The sequence below is a fragment of the Erithacus rubecula genome (assembly GCF_903797595.1).
Source record: "Erithacus rubecula genome assembly, chromosome: 3".
Classification (NCBI taxonomy): domain Eukaryota; kingdom Metazoa; phylum Chordata; class Aves; order Passeriformes; family Muscicapidae; genus Erithacus; species Erithacus rubecula.
Genome location: NC_136689.1, coordinates 135,907,331 through 135,925,202, shown reverse-complemented (window position 1 = coordinate 135,925,202; position 17,872 = coordinate 135,907,331).

Sequence of the window (17,872 nt, the reverse complement as noted above, 5' to 3'; positions counted from 1 at the left end):
CACAGGCAATATGAATTCATGTTCTCTCAAGGCAGAGAGCCCAGGGGTGGCTGCCCCTGCCCCAAGGACCATGCCATATGGGAGTCACAAGGGGAGTTGCCTCTTGAGGGTGAAGACAACTACTACTACTTCATGGAGATGTCCCCTCCCAGAGTTCAGATTTAAAACAAAATGAGCTTAAAAACCTGTCAGACTTCATAATTTTACTGCATTTTGGTGCTCTGTGATTTTGTCCTGCCCCACTGAACTTGCCAGCTCATGTTCCTTCAGTTTAAAGCACTTCACAGTTACTGTACATAGTGCCCTTTATTGAAGTATCATGAGTTACCTTGCAAACTCTGGTTATGCCTTTCAGCCTTACATGGGCAATAATCCTAGTCCAAAGTCATGAATTAGTCAATAAGAGAGAGAGAAATATTGTCCTGGTTCCCAAGATCGTGCATTAGATGATACTTAAGTTCATAATTTTGCATATCATCATTTAGACCTGAAGGAGGTAATAAGAAAAAATATTCTTAAACACAACAAAGACTAATCAATGCTGACACTAGATAAGAGGAAAACATTTTTTAAAATAACAAAAGCTGAATTATCAAAAGTCAAAATAATACCCTATTACAACGTGTCAACTAAAGACAAATTAAACAAAGAAATGCATCTTAGTGGTTTTATTATTGTAGCCATAGACTCTTTACATATCAGAAGCTGAAAGAAATTAATATGATTTTGAATAGTAGATTAATGATTGGGGTTTTTGCCAATATGCCACAGTAATAAATGGTGCTAGCAATATAGCTGAAACACTATAGATCTCAGTGCGTGACAAGTATCTACTCTGTTTTTGCAATGAAATTATGCCTAAATTAATGTATTTTAAACATGTGTAAACTGTGTACTAGTTAAGATTTGTATTCTAAAAAGTATTTTGAGCATGCCTACTTGGTGTGAATTATGTAATATCTTCTTTTCTAGAGGAAAAAAACAGTTGCATATTGCCTTGAGGGGGTGTCATTTTTCCCTTAAAAGAATTAGAGGAAAGTAGGCCATCATTGGAATATGTAAAGATGTAAATGTAAATGTAAATGTCTGAACACCAGCAGACTTCTCATTTCTTGACTTCTGCTCCATAAAGGATCAGGTGTAACGAGTACCATGTCTCTAATACCTCAATTTTAGCTACTTAAATTCACAGGACAGTCATTCCCCTTCAACTTACAGCAAAACAACTTTTCATCACCATCAGGATTCCCTCTTGTGAAAAATTGAATGGAGCTATCCATAAAACTAAAACTGAATTTTGCCCACCTTTCTATCAAAAATATCACTTCTTATCACATTCCCCACAGTGAGCCCACTCTTTGGGTGAGCAGCCCCCATGCTGCCCAAACTCTGTCAAAATTTGAGATTAAGATGCAGATAGGGCAGATTCCAGCTGTATGTGCCTCAAGCCAGATGTGGATTTCTGCCTGTCCCCTTTCTCATGTTTATCTGAGCACACATCCTCCAAGAGCACTTGCAGCACAGCTGAGGTGAAAAGCAGCATGTTTGTGTTTTCACACCATGTTGCTAAGGAATGTCAGAACAGAACTGTTATCTAAGCAGTCACTATGCTTACAAGGAGAAGAACAAAACGATTGAGATCTCTCTCCCAAGTACCCTAAAAAGACACGATAAGAAATAACAATGTCATTGTTTGCTTTCAGTACATTAATCTCTCTAATGTTACATAGACATTAAAAAGTTTATTTTTGCTGAAATATCCCATTTCAGTTCCAACATCATGGACTTGGTGAAAATTCAGTCATGAAATTGCCATTCTCTTTCAGTTACAGTTACTTATTTAAACCAAATTAAAGTTTATAACACCTTTTTCAAATGCAGGTCACTTCAGAAAGATACATTGATTTGCAACCTGAAACATGATGGTCTGACGTCAGTACTCAGGCACTTTGCATTCCAAAGCACTCCCTTTTGTGTTTAGAGACCTCATGATATCCCAAGCCACAGACCAAACACCCAATTTGAGATTTAAAAAATAATAACACGTCAATTAATTTGGCAATTTTAACATATAAATCTACACATACAATCTGAAGTCCATAATGGAGCAATAATCTTGTGATCTTTTGGACTAATTCCTAAAGGCAAAGGTTTTAGTTAGAGATGAGAACAATAGAGGACACAGTTCAGAGGGATTAATGAAGTTATTGTTCTGTACAGATGGGAAATCTATAAAAATCTTTGTTACATGCCAAGATATCAATTAGTGACTTTCCTTTTCACTAGCTCCTCTTTTCCTTCCCTTTTGTACATCATACTTTCCCATGTTATTACCAAGTTTTTGTTCTAGCAGAGCTAGAGAGAGAGTGGAGCATCCTCTGCAAGGAAACATCCAAACTGTAATAATGTGTGTGCAGCTCACTAACCAGCTGGTAGCACATAAACATTTGAGGTCATCTCCAGTCCATGCATCCATGACCTCAGAGAATTATCCAAAAGCCTTTTCACTGCCCCCAGGACACTGGCTGGTGAACTAAAGCATAATATGAGTACATAAACTTCTGCCACCCACCCTCTGGTCAGATTTGGCTCCTCAGGGCATATTCCCTCACCCAAAAGTCTGGAAGCCAAGTGAAAAAACAGTGTAATTAAACACACATCACACACAGCTGATTCAGGTAATTTCCTCTTGGATTTTCAGAAGGAAAAATCAAGAGTTTTATTTGCTAACTAGCTTGCACTGTGTATTTTACAAACAATAGCTCAACCAAACTGGTAATTTCATAGAACAATAGAGAGCACTGGCCAACAAGGCTCCTCTCATGAGAAAAGAAGCATTGATGAGATGAATCTTTTCTTACACTGCAGAGACACAGGGTAGACAGGGGACATGTGAGATCTTTAACCTTCCCTCCTGGACAAGGAGGCACCAGGGGCCTCAGTTTATAATAAACAACTCCTCTGTATTACACTGCACCTAACAATACACCACACACACTGCTGCTGCTGCTCTGAAATGTCATTATTGGTCACAAGCCCAAATCCCTCTCTGGGACCTGACCATCTGTTAGGGAGAGCAGGACACAGTTTGATGCACAGAGTCACCTACAGACAGGAAACCAAAACCAAAACAGCAGGAGGAGGTGGTGCAAAAACTGTGCAGTGCCTGTAAAGCAGGGATCTGCCACCTTTTTCCTTCATTTCATCCCCTTTTAACTGCAAAGGGGAGATGTCCTCAATAGGAGCCTGTGACATTTTTCAACATTTGCACCCAGGTAATATCAGCATCTCCATGTGAAAGCTTTTCACTTTTCCAGGCTGATATCCAAATCCTTTGATGTGCAGCTGGTAGGGCAGGCAGCTACAATCCTCTTCCAGAGATACTATAGACTCATGAAGCCAAGTCAGGTAGAAAAACATCTAGGCAAGTTTCAGGCAAAATTCATAACTACTTATATCTATGGGGAGGATGGAAAGCAGGTAATGGTACAACTAAGCTTGTTGAGTTATTGGGTTGCTTTCTATAGTTTAAATTGTGAATTTTAGAATTGACTTTGTAACAGTCATCTTTAATAGACTGGCAGATTTTGAAGACAAATAGGTAACATTAGAATAATGTTAGGACAATTGCCAAGAAAAAATTTCCCTTGGAAAAAGAAATGTTGACTTAAAGCAGTTTCTTCATGTAAGAAACAAGTAAGAAATCAGATTTCCTTGACCACATTTTCAATTTTTCCAGCTCATCTAAAGCCAAAATTGCAAAACCAGAAAACTGTTACCCGGTGCAAAGCCAAGATAATGGGATGTGGAATTGCATCCAAACTTTGTGATGATTATGACAAGTAAATGTCAAATATGATGAAGTTTTGCCATCACTAATTTGCATCATGCAACATGAAAATAAAATATACAGCTGATTCATGTGTAATAAAGAAACAGCATTTACCCCTCATTTTTGTTTTATCAGGTTTGAAATAATTCTGCTTTGTTCTTGGTCCATAATGAGGTTGAACTCATGAGTTCAGCAGATTTGGTTTTTAAAATTTGTTATGTTAATTGGACATTGACACTTTAGAGTTCATTTCTCAGCTCTATTGCTGTATGTAACAGCCATCACAGACTCTCTGATGGCAAAATTCTGAGCAGACCTTCCCTAGGCAGACTACAAGTGTTCATCAGCTCTCCAAAATCTATCTACTAGACAACAGCATTCACTGGCCTGCTTTAGACATGCTGTGCATGGGTTTTGAAACATCTTTACTTCCTCTGTAATTTCTAACCTTGTCCTTTCCTATAGTAAAAAGGCAAGAGTTGTTCAGAGTCCCTGCCTGCCAAGGAACCTGCCCTGGCTTCAGCTTCCACTGCATCATCCACCCAGGAAACACTTGTGAGGTTTGAAAACACAACCCACACCCTCTCTCTGTGTCACAGACTCATTCACAGTCTGGCAGGGGAAGGGAGGTGGATTGAGCTGATAGCATCAAAGGATTGCTCTCACTGAGTATGCACTTTATTCATACAGGCTGCCACAGAAGGAAGGAGTCCTTGCTTGATCACACCTCTGCTTACCTTACATTTTTTTCTTTGTTCTGTTTCTTTATTCACATTGGTTCAATCAAATTATTAAAATGTAAAATTGCAGAAAATAAAGCAACAGTGCTGGGTGAATACTTTCCTTCCTACATGATGTGGTCATCTCAAATAGCAGACATTAGAGGGGAATGACAAGTTTATTACCATTATTGCTTCACTGAACACTTAAGAGTCTCCAAATTTATTTAGAGTCATCTGATGGCCATCATCTGTGTGATACCCACTTTTTGTTCAAGTAGGACCTACTTTTCAATCTTGTTTTTTAATTCATAGAATCACAGAATCACAGAATAATTTATATTGGAAAAGTCCTCTAAGATCACCAAGTCCAACCATAAACCTAGCACTGCTCCACTAAACCATGTCCCTAAGTGCCACATCTATATATCTTTAAAATGCTTCCAGGGCTGATGACTCCATCTCCCTAGGCAATCTATTGTAATCCCTGATCACCCATTCAGCAAAGAATTTTTTCCTAATATCCAACCTAAACTTCCCCTGGTACAACTTGAGGCAATTTCCTCTGGTTTTGTCACTTGTTACTTGGAGGAAGGGTTTTAAAACCAGCCCAATATCAAAATAAATTTATATATTGATATATTAATGGCAGAAAGCAGCAATCATTTGAGGGAAATATGGATTCAGACCCAAGAGAGAAATCACAGCAGTGCAAGGTTAACCCTGGCTAACAGCCTGCACTCTGCTAACCACTCGTGTAGGGAGCAGCAATTGATGGCACAGGCACACACCAGCTCTGCACACCCCTCTGGCCATGGAGCAACAGGAGGTGTGGGTGCTCCTGCTCTTGTGCCCACAGCCTGGCAGGAGAGCCCCAGGAGCTCCTGCACGGGGGTCCCCATGTGCAGCCCCATCCCATGTTCCCAGCAGCTGGGCACACAGTCCTGGCAGTGTCTCACTGGAGGGACTGTGTCTGGGCAGGGCAGCACTGTGACACTGGCACCCATGGCAGCATCAAAACAACTGCTGCTGGTACAGGACACTCTCCATACAAAAAAAAAAAAAAAGAAAAAAAATCATCCTTATTTCTCTTTCTGAGATTGACTTCTCCTTTGTTTATAAAAAACCCAAAAACCTAAAAACCTTTGTACTTTTCTGGTTAATATTTGTACACCAGATAATCCATTTCCTCTTAATCACTATTGGGTTTGCAAGTTAAGGTTTTGATGAGAGGAGGCTACAGAGGAGACTTACATGAGGAGCTGCTAGAAGCTTCTCACAGGTCCCATGGAGCACATTCCTGCTGGCTGCAAGATGGATCTGCCACTGTCCAAGGCCAAGTCCATCAGCAGCAGTGGTAGCCACTCTGGAATAAGATGTTGAAGAAGGGGGAAAAATCCCTGCACAATTGCAGCCAAAGGGTGGAAACATGTGAGAGGAGCAATTCTGCAGACACTCAGGTCAGTGAGGAAGGAGGGGCAGGAGATGCTCCAGGTGCTGTAGCAGAGATTCCCCTGCAGCCCCTGGTGCAGAACATGGTGAGGCAGCTGTGTTCCTGCACCTCACAAGGGTCAATATGGGAGCAGAGACCCACATGCAGCCCATGGAGAGCCCACGCTGCAGGTGATGCCCAGAGGAGGCTCTGATGCCCTGGGAACCTGAGCTGGATCAGGCTGCTGGCAGGAGCTGTGCTGCTGTGGAGAGGAGCAGGTGGAGCAGCTTTGCTGGCAGGACTTGTGACCCACACCAGAGCAGTTTGTGGAGAGCTACTGCCCGTGGCAAGGGCTCACAGTGGGGAAGCTTGTGGAGAGCTGTCTCCCATGGGGGAGGCTCCAGACTGGAACAAAGAAAGAAATTACAAGTGCTTCCATTGAGGAGCAAGGAGCTGCAGAGACAATGTGTGATAAATTGACCATTGTCCCCATTGCCTGTCCCCTTGCACCACTGGAGAGAAGACAGAGAAAATAATGAGCAAAGTAGAGCCTAGGAAGAAGGGAAGGGTGGGGGGAAAAGGGGTTTTCAAGACTTGATTTTATTTTCTCAATACCCTACCCTGAATAGCTTGGAAAAATTCAGTTAAATAAAATCGAGTCTGTTTTGCCCACAATGGTAATTGCTGTCCTTGCCCTTATTCCAATTCATGAGCCCTTTGTTACATTTCCTCTTCCCTGTGCAGTGGAGGAGAGGGGAGGTAGAGCAGCTTCAATGGGCACTGAGCATTCAGCCAGGTCAACCCACCCTGTCAGCCTGGACAGCTGTGAGTGTCCCATTCCTGTCACACCTACAAGCACTTCCCTTGACAGCCAGTTATCCTGAAATTCAGGAGGAGTATATTGTATTACACATGCTCTCCCAGGGCACTGCTCAGGCTAAAAACATTGCTGTCATCCTCTGAAACAGTCAGAAAGCATTTTCTGTCACTGGTCTCCAGCATAAGCTCAGCTAGCAGGAACAAAACACAGCTACCATGAGATTCAATGCAACAGATGCCGTTTTAGAAGTATGGGAATATTTCTAACAAGAATAACCATTGGAACAGTTTACACTGTTGTGAACTGGTTGTGCATCATCCATCTGTTCATATCAAGATGAGCTGCTATTCATAGAAAACACACTGTAGGTCAAACCAAAATTCTAATGTAGGAAATTGATTTTTTAAAATCTTTGTTGCAGAAGTCAGATTAAAGGAGACTAAATACAATTGCCATGTATTTACATTTTCCAAATATGAGCTATTTTCCACCTGTAATTTAAGTAAAATGGTATTTGTAATGAAAGATTCTGTGCCTTTTTTCTACCCTGCTGCACATGTAGAAGACTGATAACTTGAGCATGTAACATAAACCCAAAAGACCCCATTGAAGTCTGACTACACAGCCCCAGGTCAGCAATTCCTTTTTACACAGCCCTTCCCAGATGTGTCACATTCACAGGTTCTGTAGAATCCATATTTCTGCCTAGAAAATCCCAGCTAAAGTTACAGGAACACTTACCATAACAGCTATTTCCACCCTTGGGTAACTGACCTTTTTTAATTGAGTCCTTTCCAGAAAAACTTTCCTGAGACTTCAGAAAGGGCTGTCAGCCATAGGTGATGGACTAAAAGGAAGTACTCTGTGAACAGAGTAGAAATTTTGGGGACAGCATGATGTCATTTATATAGGCATAAACCAGAGAAGTAAGACAGCACTCAATAGCTTAAAAAAAAACCTAAATGGAACCACCTTCCTTTCCAGACCCTTGCTCAGCAGACTGCATTTCTCTTAGTCTGCTTACTGATGAATCTTTAACCTGGTTCCATTTCCTCCTGGCTGGCTTGTTCAGGAGAGTGCAGAGCTCTAAAGAATAGGTGAGGATACTCAGCTCTGCTTCTCCAGAATAAGCAGACATAGCTGCCTGATTGGGTATTCTTCTTTGCTTTTTGTGGGTTTTATTTATACTTTCAAGTTCTTCATTCCAGCTGTGCCTCAAAGTGGAGGGGACAGCTTAGTCCCATTTAAGCCAAGTTCATGGGTGGTATCCGCTCCTACTTTCTCTTCTCAAAATGGGAAGACAGCCAAGGGACATCCAATCAGTAGGAAAATGATCTTCAGGGATGCTTGAGTGAGGACCCATCAAAGTAGAGAGCCAACACAGCTGGAAAAAATAGGAGAGAGCAAGACCTCACTGAAAGCCAGATGTTCAGTGCACATTTTCCTTTCTTTTTTTTTTTTTTTTTAATCAGAATTTTTTAACAACAACAGAAACACATCCTACTTTTTCTTAAAACACAGTCAGGAAAGGAGACTGCTTATGAGTTTAAGTTCATGTGTCTTATTGCTCTAATTCCTTTGAAAAAAGTTTAGGCATAAAATATTATTGATTGGAGAAGAAACATATGCTTCTTGGCTCAGCAATGCTCAGTGCAGTCAGTGCTGGATTTTTTTCTTTCTCTTTACTTTCACAAGATGTCTGTTGGTTTTGAATTAGTTGCATTGTAGAGTTAAATTTATATGATGGGATTTAACAGACAAAACAAAGACCTTTTACAAAAAATGTTTTTGCTGAGATTTTGATGGAAGAAGAGATATAAAATAATGGGAAAGAGTGTAGCTGAAGAATAAGAAGTCTAGAGGGAATGTTTCCCGCTCAGCTTAAAAGCTTGGTAAATCCAGCACTGAACTAATTTACAAGGGACTGTGACTGAAGCAATGCCAAGAGAAAGAAGAAGGGAGGCTCAAATGTCAAAAAACCCCCAAGTCCTATTGAAGAAATCAGTTTAGGGGTAGAATGGTGAAAGAACTTGGAGTCAGAGATGCCTTGTTTGGGCCAGATGTCTCAGTGCCTCTGCACAGGTGTGACTCATATTTCCCCTGATGCACAGCAAGCTTGAGAAGAAAGACCCCTCAACAGGGATTTGAGAGTTCAGCTCTTGGCTTCGTTATTAACATTTTCTGTGTGCACATCAAGTCCTGATCCCCCCTCTTTGTGTGAGCTCTCCTGGAAAGAGACTGAGTGCTGTCATGTTTGCAGCTATTCTCATTGCTGATGAGAAATGTTTTCAGAAGCATGGCTAAACAGTTCTATTCAGAAAAAAAAATAGAAATTTCAAAGTTTTTCAGTCAAGATGCAGACACCTAGTGGCACAAAACTGGACATTCTTCATCTGCATGGATGTCAGTAAGCTGCTTTTAATGAGAAATTACTAGTGGCCATAGTAACAGAGGATTGTAGAGGAAAGAGTTGAGGGAGAGTAAGAGAGTTTTGAAAGCTGGGAAATATAATCTTAAATGAGCATATTTTAATTCAACTACAAATTTGCTTAATCACAGAATGAATCAATATTTTAGGAAATGCCAATTAGGATTTTTTATAAAATCTGCCAATGAGACCTCGGAATTTTGTACAAATACAGTCATGACAAACATCACACCAAAAGCTGGTTGAGAGTAAGAATCACAGATATGTACAGAAATCAACTTAAGTAGTAAAAATACATCATTTAGGGAGAGTTGAAGATGAGGAAATATGTAGTTTTTTATCAGTGGATTACAGTGACGTGGTGGGTCACTGCTGTGGAAAAGAGATGGAACCCTAGGATGAATAGAGGATTTTAGTCACACATAAGGGAGTATTAACAAAACTAAACTGCTGAAGACATCACCTTTAGGAGACTAGAGGTATAAAATCATTAAGGTTAGAAGAGACCTTTAAGATCATCCAGTCTAACTTGTACCACCACTAAAACCCCTAAACCCCTAAACCACACCACCCACAACCAGACCCAGACTGCTCCTAAGCCCTTCAGGGATGGTCACTCCACCCTGTCCCTGGGCAGCCTGTCCCAGTGCCTGACCACCCATTAGGGAACATTTCTCTTGTAATCTCTAATCTGCATCTCCCCTGTGTCAGTTCAAGGCCATTTCCTCTGTTCCTCTCACTGCAGGCACAGCTGGAGGGACTGGCTCCCACCTCACCACAATCTCCTTTCTGAGGTGGTTGTGGAGGGTGATGAGGCTCCCCTTGAGCCTCCTCTTCTCCAGACTTCTCAAACCCTGCTCCCTTGGCCATAAAACACATTTTCTAAACCTCTCATGAGCCTTGTTACCCTTCACTGGACATGCTCCAGCCCTTCAGTGTCCTAAACTATCATCCACCTATTCAGAGAGAGATTTAGTGGACAGCAAAAGGAAACAGGAAATTTGTGGGTATAAGGAATATACAGCTTGCATGCCAAATGGCAGCCTAAAGAGCTTAAGAAGTTTGCTCTTGTAAATGCAAATCCCAATTAACCAAATAACCCAATTAACACACACCACACACACTGAATCAAAAGATACACTTGTTAAAAGCAGTGTCATTTTAAGAAAAATTACATAAAGACTAGTGGAGAACTGGCAGACAGAAATTAGAAATCAGAAGAAATAAAAGTTAGAAGGTTCCCAACTGTTAGAAAAAGGAATTTCTAGCAAGCAATTATATAGGTCATAGTAAAAATAAAAATTAAAATTTATGATATATACATCATCTTCTTTTAAGATAGAATTAATTTCATTTATCAAATGGAATTAGGATGACAGGGCCTGGAGAAGAGAACTCAGGGGATCCCACCCCAGACTATCTTTCAGCTTCCCACCACAGCTTCTTTTGTCTTCCAGGAAATGTTCCACTATCTTTTTATCTTCAAATCATATCCAACTCTTAAATTATCATTGGCCTTCTTTCAGTATTTTTATAGTCCTCAAGCTACACAATTATTATTCCAATTTCTCCACTTTGAGATCCTCATATTCCTCCTACCCTGGCTGAAGATTTCCAGCTTCAGCCTCACCACCCTTTAACCTCTTCATCATCAAAGAGAAGGAGCCTCCCAGCCCCTCCCCTGAGACCTGGATCCTGGCTGGGGGGTTTTTCCCCTCTCAGCAGCTCTCAGACTAAACTCAGATTTCCCTTGAAGGTTCCTTTTACTTCTAAAACTCATCTTTTCTTTAGAAATAAATTCTTCTTTCCCAAGAGCGGAATTTCTTTCTTCAAAGACACTCCCAAAATAAGCAGTTTTGGGTTTTCATGCATCCTTCCAAACACAGGGGATGGGAATCATTGGTGTCAGACACCTCCACTAACTTCAGAGAATCAGTATCTTTTTATAGCACATTAACCAGCTCATTGTGATTTAATGGTTATTGAACTTTTTTTTTTTTTTTGTTTCAGCCTCTGAAAATGAAAATTTAAGGTGTATTTAATACAGAATTACAAAAAAATATTTTATTCCTCATCTCTTGATAAACTTTTGGCAGATTCTAAGTGTAAATCCTGCTCCAAAGAGTGATATGGTTGTACTTAGAGTTTGGATTGTAATTATTTTGACTAAGATCAGTTATTTGTAGTAACTGGAGTTCTGTTTTCTAGGGTAACACAGACTGTAAGTTTAGGGAGTTTCTTTTATACAGGCACAAAGATATGTACAGTGCTACAAGAGTTCTGAGATTATTCTGAACCAAGTGATCCCCAAAAACTACATGGTGGGTATTTTGAGATTCCAGGCAAAAAATAAGAAAAGACAGGGGAAAAGATCAAAATTATGGTGGAAAAAATCTGAGGAAGAGCAAGGTTCTGCAGTCTCCTGCCTTGAGAAATAATCAGACTGTCCAAGGACTGTCTGCAGATCCAGCAGTGAGGGAGAGTTTGCACAGATCCTGGATTCTCATGCTCTGTACTGTATGTGCAATTTTACAGATATTTGTCAGAAGTCTTCAGCATCTCTTTGCACAGCTCAGCCCTCTAGGCAGATATTTTATGATATGAAAAAAATTGCTGTCTTCACAAAGACTGGTTTGGTCTCAGAATCAATGTTTCCAGCCAATTTCTCCAAACCCTATTTCCTTAAAACCTCCCAATTCTATTAGTGCTGCTGCCTTTTCATTTCACTTGGGTCACCAGAGTTGTGATTTCATATAGTGCTGTTACTTCTCTGTGCTGTTTTGAAACTTTCTGTTTTAGTGAAAAGCATGTGCCTCACTGAGTGAAACGTTAATTTTTCTGTGGAGTTTTTAAACTTTCTGTTTTAGTGAAAAGCATGTGCCTTACTGAGTGAAACGCTAATTTTTCTGTGGAGTAAGAGAAAGGATGGAAAAGAAAGAACAAGATAAAAGCATCAGGTTCACACCAGGAGGTCAGGCATGGCACAGGGACCCTTTGTGTCATCCCATGCAAGCTGGAACTTTGAGAAAGCCACCTCATATCTCTGGAGTTTAGTGATTCTAGGCCTGAAAACAAACATAATGTTACTCATAATGAAACTACATTTTCATGACCCATTAAAGAAAAAAAGTTGTATGAGAGATTATGATGTACAGTTGTAAAAACTAAAGAAAAATTATCATATTTTATTGGTACAACCAATGTTAAATCAACCATCCTTATACAATTCTGTAAAATATGGGACACAAAGGACTTTATCTCTTGCTTATGTAACAGGTATTATAAGGCCTAGACTTGCTGTTTTAAGGAGAAAATTAATCTTCCCCTCAAGGGAGTAGGATGAAAAGGGGGATGAGGAGGGAGGGGAATCAGTGAAGCCTTTAGCAAGTATGACAGCTTTGCTAGAGACAAATGGATTATGCAGGTGAAGGAGAGATAAACAAACCATCTGTCCCACCTAGCATAAGTGTTTCTAGAGTGCCTGCCATTTTTCATTGCTGGAAGATACACAAAATGATAAATCTCTGCTGATAAATCCCTCTTGTGCAGAGTGGGTTCCAACCCTTGCAGGATTGAAATTTCAGGATTGTATCATTCAAGCACTTTACCAGACATAGTCTCAACTATATAGCTCATGTAAATTATTGTCAAATATAAGGCCCCATGGAAGATATCAATAATTCTGTGCAGTCAATGCACACACCTGACTTACCTGTGTGATATCACTTTTCATGACCAGAGCAATTCTAGCACCTCCAACTATCCTGTAGAACTCTGAAAGTTCACACTGGCTTCCCAACCTCAGTTGGCCTCTAAACCTGTTTTACTTTTTTAGTTTTTCTTAATTAAAAACAAACAAATAACAAATGAACAAAGCCCAGACAAAGCCACCAGTGAAAATCCAAAACAAACAAAAAAACAAACAAGAACCTAAACTCAAAACAAAAAACCAAACTAACCAAACAAACAAACAAACAAACAAAAAAAAACCCCCACACAAACAGATTTTTAATATGTATTCACAAATCTTGATGCTCTCTGGGATTTCTGAGATGATTTGCAGTTTCCCACATTAACAAATCTAGCACTGAACCATTTCTTCAATAATCCAATATATTGATACTCTAGCATCCTAATAATGAGGCCAGTTGGGCACTAAGTGATCACAAGATAGCTCCAAACAGATTTCAAATGGTAGAGAGATTTCTTACTGTGGAAAATATGTCAGTGGTACCCTTTAAATGACAAAATATTTTAGTGTAGACAGGATAAATGTTTTCATCCTTCTAAAGCTACATGTAGTGCAATGTAGCATATGTGGGTAGTGCAATATTTCCAAAGTGCAAAATCCTGAGTCACTGCATGCAGCACATCCCCATGGATTGGCTCACTCATTCTGCTATAAAATTCTCCCTTCCAGAACTGAAAGTTGTCACTTGCCATTCAGATTTGGCTCTCTTCAGTGTGATCACACAAATGTCATCTGAATCATCAGTTGATTGCCTGGAATCTCTGGCAAGAGCTGCTGGTGATTCCCTTAGAAACCTCTCCTTGGATGGGTAAGTGACCACAAACGATGGAAGAGAGGGCAAAGACAGATTTTCCTTCCAACAGCAGGGATTCCTGGAATATGTTTGAGGACTTGATAACATATTGGAAGCAGAGCCTGCACTGCTCTGCTGAAGTTGGTGCTTTAAGCAATGGGGAAAATTGCTCAGGAAAACAGCATGCTTAGTGCTCAAATATCAGTTTCTTCCATAAGTTCAGCAAATCTGTAGAAGATCCAAGGTGCTTTGCTGCCCACGGTGGAGCTGAGGCACAACTGAACTGCAAGGACCAGTTCACAGAATTCCTGCCCAACAGCCAGGACCTTAAACCTTCCTTGGAAAGTTTTATTGTGCTACAAGTTAAGCTGTGGCACATCCCCAGAGATGCCATTATCTTGGTGAAGAGGTCACACAAACCCACCAGACTCCCAAATCCCTATATTTTTCAGACTTTGGATCCTGCTCACCAAGGAGCTTTGCACACAAGAGGTGTCAGGAAATCCTATGCAATGTTTTACCACACAGATCTGTGTTCCTATTCTCATGAGACAGCAGCAGTTCTTTCATCACAAGAGTGCAAAAATCAACAGTCATTACTGTCTGCAAGTGCTCATGCTGCCAAGGAATGGCTAATTAGCTTTAGCTGCCAGCTTCAGCTCAGCTGGGGCTGGGGGTGTCATCAAAATTTACATTAAGAGTTAGTCATTGTAGCTGAGTTTTGCCCTCAGCTACCCCAGAGGAACCAAGGTCTTCCAGAAATTATGCTTGACCTGAGCTGTTTTTTAATTTAAACATGCAGATGTGGGGAAAATTGTATGAAGATACATGGGCCAAAAGAGGGTAACACTTTCAAAATCTGGAAAGAAAACTTATGCCTTTGGTGCAGGACTGTAAAGTCCATGGCCAAAGCAACAGTGATGTAGCAGTGCTAAGGCTGTTATGTGCAAATCCCTCTATGAATCTGGACTTTTGTGCCTAAGATTTCTCCATAAACAAATCAAATATAGAACAGAATATTCCTCTGTAAAAAGTAGAGAAGCATGAAGTTTCACCTTACTCTATGCAAATTATGCTCTATTCCTCACAAAAAAGGGCAACTCTTTGAGGCAAACTGGTGTCCCTGACCAAAATGTTTCATCATCCAAACAAGAAAACCATAAGTGGGTCATAATTAAGTAAAAATAGTCTTTTACTGCATTAAATCAATTCAGAGCTTACCACTTATAATTTTAAACTACAATTATCAATTTATAATGGAAAGTGAAGTATGTCTAAGTTACCACATGGGAGTATCTCTTTCACAGAGGACATATTTTTATAATTATTTTAATATGCAATAATGAAACATGACTATAGTAAAAGATTCACATAATAGAATATATATGCACAGCACTTTACAAGTGGTATTTTAAACTCCATAATTTTCCTTGTTCTTCTTGATGTTCATTGTATCATATGCAGGGGGCAATTTTGAATAAAATTACTAATGAGAAAATAAAGACATACTGGGAGTTATTTTTGGCTACTATTTGAACAGGGCCATAAGGATACATTTGTCCTCATTTCCTAAGTAAAGTTTTAGTGGGTCATAATAATGAGGTTCATTACTGCAGGATTCATTTGTGCACAGGGGGTCTCACATGCCCCAAATACAGCTGAGATCCTAATTGGACTACGTTCACAAATCAGTCTTCAGAATACCCACCAAAGAAAAGGGAATTTCCTTTACCCTTTAAATTTTTTTCCCCTACAACCTGCTCAGACTTCCCATCCTCCAGGCTCCTTAACTTTTGGCCTGGACTCACTCAACTCCCTGCCTGCCTCTGTTCTCAAATTTAAAAGTTGTAGGTATTATTTTCAGCTACTGCCTGAACTGAATGTCACCACCCTTTTCCCCACCCCTTGTCTGTAAAAGATTCTGTACTTTCTGAGTTTGACCTCTACATTTTCTCTTGGAAGATTTTCTATCCCAGCAGGAGTGCTGGTGCAGAAATAACCTAGCATTGCTAACACTGGTGTTCTGCTCTGTATTTGACTAAACAGCTCAGTGATGATTACTTCTATCAGCATGAAATCACTTTGGAAAAGCCCATTAACACTAATAAAGACTTCCTGTAGGTTTAGTGGCCCATGATATAATTACTACAATTAAAGAGTATAAAATCTCTTATTCAGACTTAAAGCTAAACTACAAAACAGGAAATTTTCTAAATGATCACCTATTCTTTCACCTATTCTCTCTCCACTCCAATGGGGGCAGGGGGGGATTTATCAAGTATTCATTGATAGATATTTTTCCTGTATTTAGAGGTTCTGTATCTGCAGTTCTAACTGCAGGTTCTTTAGAATTTTTTTTCTGGAATCCTGTGCAATTAACTAGTCTTGACATAGACTGAAGCAGTGAATTGCACCGTGCCTATGAAACATGTCAGGGATAATTGCACTCCATGTTGTGTTTTCAAATGAAATATAACCTTGCAAATGCTTTTCTGAAAAAAAAAAAAAAACAAACAAACCCAACACAATAAATACTCATTTGAAAAAGGGATGCAAACAATAGTGGTCACTCAAGTTTCTTTATATCCCAAGCTAATTCCCCAGAGGCCTTTTCACAAAAGAGTCAACAGACACAATCCATGAATGTGCAACCACAGAACCACAGCTGTGTCAGAACTTTGAGAGCATCAATCTCTCTTGGTCAGGACCAAGCAGGCCTGGAGGAGCACCAAGAACACAACCTTTAATCATGACCAGATCACTTTTCTCCTCTTCCCTTGATTTTTCTTCTTTCAATGTAAAAACTCCACACTTAAGGAGAACTTTGGGAAAAAACACTCTTACCTTTTTCATATTGTTGTTCCTGATGCTTATTCTTCCACTATTAAAGGCAAAAAAAAAAAAAAAAAAAAAAAATCAGTTAAAAAATTAAGCATTTTAAATCAGTCTTACAAACTTGGATATCTTTTGTCCTTCAAAACATAGTTCTCTCCATCAAGCAGAAATACTTAATAACTATTTATACATATCTAGCCTGAAGAAAAGATAACAGTTAGTACTTTTCCCATTATTTAGCAACATATACAGAAAATTATGTCATATTTGCCACTTCCCAAACAATTATATTTTCTGCTGTTTGCAAATCATTCTATTATTATTCCTGTTTTTCTAAGGTTTTATGCCTAGCCAATGCTCCCAGAAACAGGCAGCTAAATACAACTTGCCATATTATTTCTCCCTATGAAGCAGATTGAAAGGTATCAATAACTCCTTATTACAGAACTCATAATTTATGATACATCTTTAGAAAGCATCTGTTATTAAACTAGAGTAATTTTTTTTTAATGTTTTGTCTTTAAGAAAAGCAACTTTTGTCACATAGCATGATAGAGCATGTCTGTGTCACGGTTACAGGGCTAATAAATAACAAAAACATAAATACATTACATAGATATATGTGCTTAAAAGCCTGTAATTTCCAGTTCAGGGACTCTCTTCCTGCTTGTTTTACTTTTCTTTCTGAAGGTCAGTAGAGATCATTAGTAGCACTGCAAACAGCTGATGGTTCAGCTGCTGCACTGAACTTCCCCAGCTGATGTTGTGTAGCTCCCCTGAGCACCTTTGGTGGGTTTGGAGCCACATTATGAAGATTAATTTGGCTCAGGTAACTTGGACCCTCACTTCCATGCTGTTCTGTTAAAGAGCTATCTCAAAAGCATGTAATGTGTGTGGTCAAACTCACACATATAATATGTAAGCAAATGTTAAAATTTGTGCACTTTCTGAGAAACTTTTGTCAACCAGCCAACACCCAAATAATGAAAGAATAAAGTGTAATAGAAATGAATGTGTATATACAGTAGTCTAAACATGTTGTTAGTTTTTTTACTTCTGAAATTATTAATCATGGGCCAGTTCATTAAATGTAATTTAGTGCTAGTCATAATTTTGGTTAGCCATAACAGCTGAAATCTTTTCCTCTCAAAACTTTGAAACAAACACATCAAAATCCCTGCTTTTACCTTATTAAAACAATTTTTGTCTGGAAAATTGAGGAGGCAAGTAAGTAATGAACACACAAACCAAATGGTTGCAGC